General features: G+C 43.5%; 1 protein-coding gene across 4 annotated transcripts in view; it reads right to left on the reverse strand.

Moving 5' to 3' along the window:
* Window positions 1–1,211: 1,211 nt before the first annotated feature.
* LOC110487895 (SLIT-ROBO Rho GTPase-activating protein 1-like) overlaps window positions 1,212–11,567 on the reverse strand; it is a 24,016-nt gene continuing 13,660 nt past the window's right edge. For 3 of the 4 annotated variants that reach the window (XR_005041336.1, XR_005041334.1, XR_005041337.1), the window contains one exon: window positions 8,689–10,355. The gene's annotated coding sequence lies outside the window, so the exon portion shown is untranslated. Of the gene's footprint in view, window positions 3,099–8,688; window positions 10,356–11,567 lie in introns of those variants that run through there. The other variant, XR_005041335.1, reaches the window with a different exon arrangement.

Here is an 11,567-nt window from a genome sequence, read left to right on the forward strand (position 1 = left end):
GGTTGAAAATCGACCAACCTCAGATTTCCCACTTCCTGTTTGGATTTCTTCTCAGGTTTTTGCTGCCATATGAGTAATGTTATACTCACAGACATCATTCAAACAGTTTTAGAAACTTCAGAGTGTTTTCTATCCAATACTAATAATAATATGCATATATTAGCAACTGGGACTGAGGAGCAGGCCGTTTACTCTGGGCACCTCTGGGCACCTTTCATCCAAGCTACTCAATACTGCCCCTGCAGTCATAAGAAGTTAATGAAAGAGAGAACACTGGAAAAAAACTATACAAAACAACAAAACGAACCGTGAAGCTATATGGCTAGTGCAGAACAGGCAACTAAACATAGAATAACAACCCACAAAATACCCAAGGAATATGGCTACCTAAATATGGTCCCCAAACAGAGACAACGATAAACAGCTGCCTCTGATTGAGAACCAATCTAGGCAACCATAGACATAAACAGCTAGATTAGAAAAACCCCAAGACAATACAAAAACTAAACAAACCTCCCTCGTCACACCCTGACCTAACCAAAATAATAAAGAAAACAAAGATAACTAAGGTCAGGGCGTGACATAAATATAAAACAGTACATATATATAACATCCCTACACCACCATCCCTACACCACCATCCCTACACCACCATCCCTACACCACCATCCCTACACCACCATCCCTACACCACAACACAAAACGTTCAATACCACCATACAACAAAATCACAATGTGTGCGTCTGTGTCTTTGTGTGTGTTGACGACCAATCAGGTGGATAAGAAAGCTTGGTTTCCATTTTCCAACAGAGTTATCTAACTAGCTAGCCGCCTACTGAAGTTGCCCGGTGAGTGTCTAACTTAATAATTAAACTTCCTAATACGCTTTCAAATTGTGTTAGCTAATTGATGCCTAGTTAGCAATGTTTTATGGGATAGGGTGAATCACATTTTGTTGACATCAGTTTCAATCTGTCACCGCCACTGACTGGCTAGCGCTTAGCAAGCTGGCTATAACGTTATCTATCATATTTTTGCACAATTAATGTGATCGCTAGCTAACTAATGATTTGCCTAAACACTTAGATTTTTCGGTGAATACGTTGCTGTCTTTTAATACCAATACGCAGGTCAATATGCTAGTGTCACTGTTCGGTAGCACGTTAGCTAGCACAACAGCTAAGGTACAAACAATATGAGCTGATTTGACATCAAATCAAATTTTATTGGTCACATACACATGTTTAACAGATGTTATTGTGGGTGTAGCGAACTGCAAAACAAAACAAAACGGGACTTTTACAGATGGATCCCCTTCCCCTACCCGTGGTGGTGGAATAGACTGTACCTAGAGGAGGCTGCAGCAGCATCCTGGAAAGATGTTTGTGGTGCACTCACTCATAACACTTCCTACTGTTGTAATAAATGAATGTACGGTCTTCAAGCTTGATAAAGTAACGCATACATTATTCTCCTAAATGTAACCTATACATTCATTCTTTGTAACAATTAGATCTTCCATTGCTTTAAACTAGCAGCTAGCTCATATCCATCCATGTGTTGTTCCTTATCTTTTTCCTCGAAGCAATTCCGTTACGAGGCAAAAAAAAAGAGCCAGATAGAGGCCTTCAATCAAACAGAGAAATATGTTTATGCATCAAGTCAGGGCTTCTTGCATTCAGGGCTTTGAGATGTAAGTTAACAGTAAATCATTTTAGAAAAAATAATATTAGACGCGACTCAATGTTATGTTGCTTTTCTTCCACCCAAGCCTTTATACACCTGAGTCAGGAAGAAGAGACAACTAGTAGACAACTGTCTCTTAATAGTGAATTCCCCAGTCTAGATTAAAGATCATAATTAATTGATTAGTTTCAATCAATTGTGTTGAGGCTTGGCTGGAGGAAAAACCTGGCCTAAGACCCGGTTTATGCTAGTTGCATCGTTTGTTTACTTAACAAGGCAGAAACATTGTTATCTTGCTGGAAAAAAATGTATAGAATGACAAGTTACAGTGAGAAGCATAGCAACATCAAGGCAACTTTTGTAACAATTGATCCCATTTTCCCAAAACCAAGCCCACCCATTAGCCTCTGAGTCTAACTTTTACATTTTACATGTCAGTCACTTAGCAGACGCTCTTATCCAGAGCGACTTAGGTAGTGAGCGCAGACATTTTAATATAACGTTTAATTTTCAGTATCCTAATGTTATTTTTTGTTTTGTGTTTTCTGATTGTTTCAGTACATGCACACAACAAGCTTTGGACAAGGTCTTCCACTGAGCCACCATCTCCAAAGTTGACTAAAAAAGGAAATGGATCTGAAGTGGGTTTGCTTTAGTTTTTAGTTTGAATTATTTCACTTTTGTTAACTATCTTTTAAAATTCCAATGTTGAAAGCTATAGCTCAGTTATCTCTTGGCTCATGTAAATTCTGTAGTTGCCTCTTTAAACATCACAAGGTCTACATCCACACAGTGTTCACATTTCTCTCATGTAAATGTTGTAGCTACATAAAACTATTAAATACATATTTTATTTGGGAAATATCCTGTCTTTGCTCTTTTATTCATTACCATGCTGATGATTTCAAGTTGTATTTTGTGTTAATACACAAAGTAACCCAAAAACTTGACCTAATTTTCATATTCATACATTCATACAACAGTAGAACGTTCGACACAAGTTTCTTAAAATTGTTTGTCAGAAGTTCACAAGTCTCTCCGGTAATAATAGTAGTTTTTGGCAAATGGCTAAAGATTTGCCACAAACTGTTCGCCAAGAAGCCTGTTTTTTTTCTGTAAGGGAGATCCAGGATGAGTATCATGGATGAGACCCATCGCTGGGGGCTGCAGTCTTAGCAGTAACCCTGGTAACAGACCGGGTCTTAGCCGTAACCGCGGTGACGGACCCTTAGGGAGACCGGGACAAAGACACCGGCTGGACAGAGGTGGGATTCCATCCCAGATACCGCCTCTCTCACCTCCCCTCTCGTTCTTTCCTCTGGTCCGTTTGTTTCTGGTTGTTTCTTTCTTTCTTGTGTTTCTTTTTTCTTCCATCACTCTGTTTCTGTCTCTCCACGAAGCATGCATTTGCCCTGAACAAAACCATAGGGAAAAGTTAGTTATTGTTATCAATCGCATAGCGAGGCTACTGCGTGTGTGTGTGTCTACGCAGAGACGTGTGTGAGTGAGGAGAGGCACCGGTCTGTTGCGAACGGGGAGCGAGCTGTGCCAAAACGGTGACGCATCTCTCCCGTTATTCTGGCAATGATCACCTGGATTTACCGCTGTGTTGTTGTTACCGACCTGTTTTGGCGGTAGTGTTGTTGTTATGTAAGGTAACAACATACCATCCGGATTCCTGTTGCTTAACTTACGAGAGAGAGTTTATGTTGCAAGTCTGGACGCCTAGCACGTGCACAAGTAGCAACGCTGGTGTTTCCTTCCGTGAGGTGGTCAGAGGAGGTCAACACGCACATCCCGTCTACTATTCCTAATATCTCTTCCAAAAACGACAGAGGCAGAAGTTGTTACATGAAACAATGACCTCCACTGTTGGTAAAGAAATGGTCAACGGAAAGTCCGAATGAGTGTATTAGTACAGTGAACAGGTAGGCTATGACGCCCGCGTGGAAACAACGGTTCGGATGCGACGTGGCGGCGGACGCTAGATGGAGAGCAGTAGGTGAGTGGAAAGTTTAAAACTGTGAAACTTAATGCTTTAAAAGTAAAAATGATACATTTTCTCAAATTCATGTATTGTCCAGTCTTAATATTTATTATGTAGCTTAGAAAAAGTATATCTATTTTTTTTATGTTAAGAAAAAACATTATTGTCATTATATATGTTAATTGTGAAGTTCATCCTGTGAAGGATTTGAGTGGGAGTAAGATAGCCTACAGATACAGTAGACCTGTATTTTGTACAGCCAGGTCACCCATTATACAAGTCAGTATTTGATGTCCATCCATGTCTGAGGATGTCAGGAGATTATGTGGAAACCTGCCACTAGGGGGCAACAGTGAGAACTGTTAGCTTCAAGAAGGTTACAGTTTTGTTAGGGTGTTGTGGACAGGGATGGTGGATGGACGCTAAAGGTTGCATGTTCGAATCTAGTAACAGAACGTTGTTTTTCAGATTTCTGTTTGTTTTGTAGCCTAGTTGGTAGAGCGTTGGACCAGTAACCGAAAGGTTGCTGGATCAAATCCCCGACCTGACAAGGTAAAACAATCTGTCGTTCTGCCCCTGAACAAGGCAGTTAACCCACTGTTCCCCTGAACAAGGCAGTTAACCCACTGTTCCCCTGAACAAGGCAGTTAACCCACTGTTCCCCTGAACAAGGCAGTTAACCCACTGTTCCCCTGTAGGCCGTCATTGTAAATAACAATTTGTTCTTAACTGACTTGCCTAGTTAAATAAAGGTTAAATAAAAATAAATTTAAGCCTATGTAACAGATATCCTGCGAAGACTAGAAGACTGGTCTCAGTACCAGTGTAACAGATATCCAGAGAAGACTAGAAGACTGGTCTCAGTACCAGTGTAACAGATATCCAGAGAAGAATAGAAGACTGGTCTCAGTACCAGTGTAACAGATATCCAGAGAAGAATAGAAGACTGGTCTCAGTACCAGTGTAACAGATATCCAGGGAAGAATAGAAGACTGGTCTCAGTACCAGTGTAACAGATATCCAGGGAAGAATAGAAGACTGGTCTCAGTACCAGTGTAACAGATATCCAGGGAAGAATAGAAGACTGGTCTCAGTACCAGTGTAACAGATATCCAGGGAAGAATAGAAGACTGGTCTCAGTACCAGTGTAACAGATATCCAGGGAAGACTAGAAGACTGGTCTCAGTACCAGTGTAACAGATGTCCAGGGAAGACTAGAAGACTGGTCCCAGTACCAGTGTAACAAATATCCAGGGAAGACTAGAAGACTGGTCTCAGTACCAGTGTAACAGATATCCAGGGAAGACTAGAAGACTGGTCTCAGTACCAGTGTAACAGATATCCAGGGAAGACTAGAAGACTGGTCTCAGTACCAGTGTAACAGATGTTATGGTACTTCGTAATCAAATCAAAGTTTACAGTGAAATGGGGGGGGGGGGGGGGGGGGGGTTGTGTGTGTGTGTGTGTGTGTGTGTGTGTGTGTGTGTGTGTGTGTGTGTAGGTAAGTAAAGAAATAAAACAACAGTAAAAAGACATTTGAAAAAAGAGTAGCGAGGCCACATACAGACACCTGTTAGTCAGGCTGATTGAGGTAGTATGTACATGTAGGTATATACAGACACCTGTTAGTCAGGCTTATTGAGGTAGTATGTACATGTAGGTATATACAGACACCTGTTAGTCAGGCTGATTGAGGTAGTATGTACATGTAGGTATATACAGACACCTGTTAGTCAGGCTTATTGAGGTAGTATGTACATGTAGGTATATACAGACACCTGTTAGTCAGGCTGATTGAGGTAGTATGTACATGTAGATATATACAGACACCTGTTAGTCAGGCTTATTGAGGTAGTATGTACATGTAGGTATATACAGACACCTGTTAGTCAGGCTTATTGAGGTAGTATGTACATGTAGGTATATACAGACACCGGTTAGTCAGGCTGATTGAGGTAGTATGTACATGTAGGTATATACAGACACCTGTTAGTCAGGCTGATTGAGGTAGTATGTACATGTAGGTATATACAGACACCTGTTAGTCAGGCTGATTGAGGTAGTATGTACATGTAGGTATATACAGACACCTGTTAGTCAGGCTGATTGAGGTAGTATGTACATGTAGGTATATACAGACACCTGTTAGTCAGGCTGATTGAGGTAGTATGTACATGTAGGTATATACAGACACCTGTTAGTCAGGCTGATTGAGGTAGTATGTACATGTAGGTATATACAGACACCTGTTAGTCAGGCTGATTGAGGTAGTATGTACATGTAGGTATATACAGACACCTGTTAGTCAGGCTTATTGAGGTAGTATGTACATGTGGGTATCGTTAAAGTGACTATGCATATATGATGAACAGAGAGGAGCAGAAGCGTAAAAAGAGGGGTTGGTGGGTGGTGGGACACAATGCAGATAGCCCGGTTAGCCAATGTGCGGGAGCACTGGTTGGTCGGCCCAATTGAGACAGTATGTACATGAATGTATAATTAAAGTCTCTCGCGTTGTGGTTTTAAAGAAAGTCCTGTCCACCAATGGTCCCAGTTCATCTGTACTTTACTCTAGTACGATTCTACTACGCCGATAGACACAACGATGCACATTAGATGCGCAGGATAACAGGATGTTGATGGCTGTAGATTCCTGATTCGTCTGTTAGCATGGAAATAACTGTGAATTAGCAGGGGGAGCCAACGGGACCATGACAAAGTGAGAATGCTAGCTAACTCACTCTCACAGCAATGACAAACAAAAGCACATCCCAGGATTCCCCCTTATATCTCCCCCTCCCCTACCCAGACCCCCACCCTGTACCAGGTAACGTACACGTATATCATACACATCAGGGCACGTACATAGAGCTCCTACAGGTTGTACATCTGACAATAGAATAGACTATTTCAAAACGTGACCTAACGATTTGACCTACCGCTTGCATTGCAATATCAGACTGGGAAGAAGTTACGTTCGCGATCTCCCCCTATCTACAAGCATGACCAATGGCATAACACCTTATTGACATGTGGCTTCATCCAACCAATAGGAATACATAAACATCTAATACATATTTCTGCAGTGTCAAGTGTTACACCTATCCCAAACCTTAACCCTTACCGTAACCATTCCGAATGAATGCCTAAACTTAAGATTTCAGAGTTAATGCCTAAATCTAACATTAAACACTTCGAAATGTGAAGTTTGGAACAACTTGAAAATTTGACGTTTGAGAAACATGGATGAACGTCAAATTCTGACGTGAGACTGTGAGAGCGGGTTGATTTTGTATTATGGCGGCCATTGTGGTTTGTGTGTGTATCCGTGTGTTTGCCTGAAAGTGAAACATCCTCAACTTTGACATGGCGTTTCTGATGCTCAATTAAACATGCAGCTTCAGCAGAGAACTAGTCCACGCGTTTGTTGTGTGTGTGTGTGTGTGTGTGTGTGTGTGTGTGTGCGTAAACAAATGTGGCTGATCAGATTTGAGCTTCTTCCATCTCTTGGATTGCAGGGGCCAGGTTCTTTGAGTGCCGAGCTCTCCCGTCTAAATTATTCACGCTTCCTTAAGGACCATGTGTCATGTTACTTACTCTATCTAAAGAAAACAGTAGCCCAGTTAACCTATATACAGACAGCTGATAAGGGCACATTTTGTAAGTGGACCTAACTAACGTGTTGATTCTCTCTTTCTATCTCTCTCACCTCTACAATCTTTACCCCTTTTTCTCACCCCCTTCCCCACATCATTCACTTCTCTCTCTCCCCTTTCTCCCTGCCTCCCCACCATCCTATCTTCCCCCCATTTCCTTCAGAACCCTCCCTCTCTAAGCGTATGGCCGTCTCTCCCCCACCCCCACCCTGACCCCCACCCTCAGCCCTGGCCGTCTCTCCCCCTCCCCCACCCTCAGCCCTGGCCGTCTCTCCCCCTCCCCCACCCTGACCCCCACCCTCAGCCCTGGCCGTCTCTCCCCCTCCCCCACCCTCAGCCCTGGCCGTCTCTCCCCCTCCCCCACCCTGACCCCCACCCTCAGCCCTGGCTGTCTCTCCCCCTCCCCCACCCTCAGCCCTGGCCGTCTCTCCCCCTCCCCCACCCTGACCCCCACCCTCAGCCCTGGCCGTCTCTCCCCCTCCCCCACCCTCAGCCCTGGCCGTCTCTCCCCCTCCCCCACCCTGACCCCCACCCTCAGCCCTGGCCGTCTCTCCCCCTCCCCCACCCTCAGCCCTGGCCGTCTCTCCCCCTCCCCCACCCTGACCCCCACCCTCAGCCCTGGCCGTCTCTCCCCCTCCCCCACCCTCAGCCCTGGCCGTCTCTCCCCCTCCCCCACCCTGACCCCCACCCTCAGCCCTGGCCGTCTCTCCCCCTCCCCCACCCTCAGCCCTGGCCGTCTCTCCCCCTCCCCCACCCTGACCCCCACCTTCCAGCCACTAGGACCACTCTCCCTCCTTCTTTCCCAGTCTTCCACACTCGTCATGCTGAGCAAAGTGCAGAGCGACCACGATTGGTTACTGTGGTCTGACCGTGCGGTCACAGCGCCCTCAGAAAAGTAACCGTCTAAAATTAAATGATGAAAAAGGAGTAGCCAACCCTCTTTCTGGAGAGCTACTGGATGTGCAGGCTTTTGTTCCATCCTTGCACTAACAAACATGATTCTAAATTCAAGAAGTTGGTTTCATTAACATTTTAATTCAATTCTAATTCTATGGTTGGCTTGGCTCACAAATATTCAGTACTTCCTGGTCTCTCGATGACATCGTCTCTGTGTCTGGTCAGGTGACGGTGCTGTTAAACCGTAGGGGCGTGGTCTCGTACGAACAGCTTCTATTGGACGTCACGAAATAATGTTTATAGAGCTGTTATCTTCCGAATAAACTCTTAAAGACCTAGTAATCTTTTACATCAATAGCGGTCAATTCTTAATCGTCACCTTATTCAGTCTCATCTGAAGTCGGGGGAATTCTTGGTTATCTTCACAAACCCTGGCTAACAAGTTGAATCAGCAATACAACATTTGGTTTAATTATTTATTTACTAAATACCTAAACAATCTCACATAATTACACATACACAGGATGGGTCATACATTGATTACTAATTATGTCATAAAAGAAAACGTCCCTAGCGGACGGAACAGATATGACGGCTGGTTACATAAATAAAGGAGTGAATGAATGAAAGCGCGGGAAGACTGAGGGACAAAGGAATAAGGGTCTCTGATTGGACCTTGTGAAGCTATGCTATCGTAAATACAGAGTCTTATGCATTCTAAATAACCGCCCATTTGGAAAAGAAAAATGCAAGAAATATTTACACTGAGCGGTGCTTCAATAGGTTGGTCGTAGATGGAGGGCCGTGTTGCCTTGTCCTTTGAAGAATATGTCTTGTGGTAGAACGGATACGTTGTCGTACCGTCGTGTGTTTGGTAGAAGAGATACTTTGTCCGTCCTTTCCTAGCCCACGTTTACAGCTGCTGCTGCTCACTCAAGGGCTAGGAGGTATCACTTCTTTAGTGAATAAGAGTTCAAAGTTCATACCAAGTTGTCATACTTTAAGCTCACGCTGAAGTTGGCTTAGTTCTGTAGTTTGATATTAGCCCTTTTAACGTACGGACCGTCGTCCTCACGTCCTCGGGAACACAAATGTTACATTTTCGTAAAGGGCTTATGTAGTAGTGGAGAGAAGGGCGTGTTTCAATGTCTGTTCACTTGGGCGGAGGCCACTGAATTGAGCCTAGTTTATTTATGAAAACCAATTCTCTCATTTAGAAGCTAAAATTACATTTATCCTTTTCACAAATAGTTTCATAATTAAACATTTAAATTGCACAACAATTCCATGTGAATCTGGTAACTATAATGTGTAGACTTTCCAATATACAGTTTGTCATCCTATCATCAGTAATAATGTCTCAGATGACAACTGATCTGACTTCATATTCTTTAGGTACCAACGCATATTTTCAACTGGTTGGATTACCGAAATATGGTTCTGGTCCCCACCCCTTTGATGTTTTCAGACTCTCTATGTTAACAAAGGGCTTTCCAAGAGTCTCTGTAGAGTAGAGAGAGAGAGGAAAGGGGAAAATGTCTTTATGGGGGTCATAAACCTCACCAACAGGCCAACTCATGACAAGGTGATGGTACCTCTCTCTCTCTCTTCCAGGTGGAGTACAGTAGTGATGGTATCGCTCTCTCTCTCTCTCTGGTAGAGTACAGTGGTGATGGTATGTCTCTCTCTCTCTCTTCAAGGTGGAGTACAGTAATGATAGGGTCAGTAGGTTGAAGCTGGGTGATTTTGGTCTAGCCATGGTTGTAACAGAACCCATCTTCACTGTTTGTGGAACACCCACCTATGTCGCTCCGGAGATCCTCTCAGAGACAGGTGACTACATCTGTCCCTTTATACTTTATCTATCACTTTATTTATTTTTCTATCAATTACTTACCTCTATCACAATCTTTGTCTCTGTTCACCTCTCTCTCTTTCTCTCCATCCCTCTACCTCTCTCTCTGCAGGGTATGGTCTGCCGGTAGACCTGTGGGCGTTGGGGGTGATAGTCCACATCCTGCTCTGTAGGTTCCCTCCATTCCGGAGAAGGGACGGAGACCAAGAGGAGCTGTTCCAGATGATCAGAGAGGGACACCTCACCTTCCTGGCCCCTTACTGGCATCACATATCTGACGGTGAGTCACACACATATGTATAGACATAAGCACGCACTTACACACACGTACAGTACAAGTCAAAAGTTTGGACATGCCTACTCATTCAAGGGTTTTTCTTGATTTGTACTATTTTCTACATTGTAGAATAATAACGGAGATAAACTATGAAATAATACATATGGAAGGATGTAGAAACCAAAAAAGTGTTAAACAAATCAAAATATATTTGAGATTCTTTAAAGTAGCCACCCTTTGCCATGATGACAGCTTTGCACACTCTTGGCATTCTCTCAACCAGCTTCATGAGGTAGTCACCTGGAATGCATTTCAATTAACACGTGTGCCTTGTTAACAGTTCATTTGTGGAATTTCTTTCCTTCTTAATACGTTTGAGACAATCAGTTGTGTTGTGACAAGGTAGGGGTGGTATACACAAGAGCCCTATTTGGTAAAATACCAAGTCCATATTATGGCAAGAACAGCTCAATTTAGCAAAGAGAAACGACAGTCCATCATTAATTTAAGACATGAAGGTCTGTCAATACGGAAAATGTCAAGAACTTTGAAAGTTTCTTCAAGTGCAGTCGCAAAAACTATCAAGCACTATGATGAAGCTGGCTCTCATGAGGACAGCCTCAGGAAAGGTCCTCATGCTGCACTCCAAAGTTTATTACCAGCCTCAGAAATTGCAGCCCAAATAAATGCTTCACAGAGTTCAAGTAACAGACACATCTCAACATCAACTGTCCAGAGGAGACTGTGTGAATCAAGCCTTCATGGTCGAATTGCACCAATAATAAGAAGAGACTTGCTCGGGCCAAGAAACACGAGCAATGGACATTAGACCGGTGGAAATCTGTCCTTTGGTCTGATGAGTCCAAGTTTGAGATTTTTGGTTCCAACCGCTGTGTCTTTGTGAGACGCAGAGTAGGTGAACGGATGATCTCAGCATGTGTGGTTCCCACCATGAAGCATGGAGGAGGAGGTGTGATGGTGTGGGGGTGCTTTGCTGGTGACACTGTCTGTTATTTATTTAGAATTCAAGGCACACTTAACCAACATGGCTACCACAGCATTCTGCAGTGATACGCCATCCCATCTGGTTTGCTCTTATTGGGACTATCATTTGTTTTTCAACAGGACAACGACTCAACACACCTCCCGGCTTTGTAAGGGCTATTTGATCAAGAAGGAGAGTGATGGAGTACTGCATCAGATGACCTG

This window comes from Oncorhynchus mykiss, chromosome 32 (genome assembly GCF_013265735.2).
Source record: "Oncorhynchus mykiss isolate Arlee chromosome 32, USDA_OmykA_1.1, whole genome shotgun sequence".
Taxonomy (NCBI): Eukaryota; Metazoa; Chordata; class Actinopteri; order Salmoniformes; family Salmonidae; genus Oncorhynchus; species Oncorhynchus mykiss.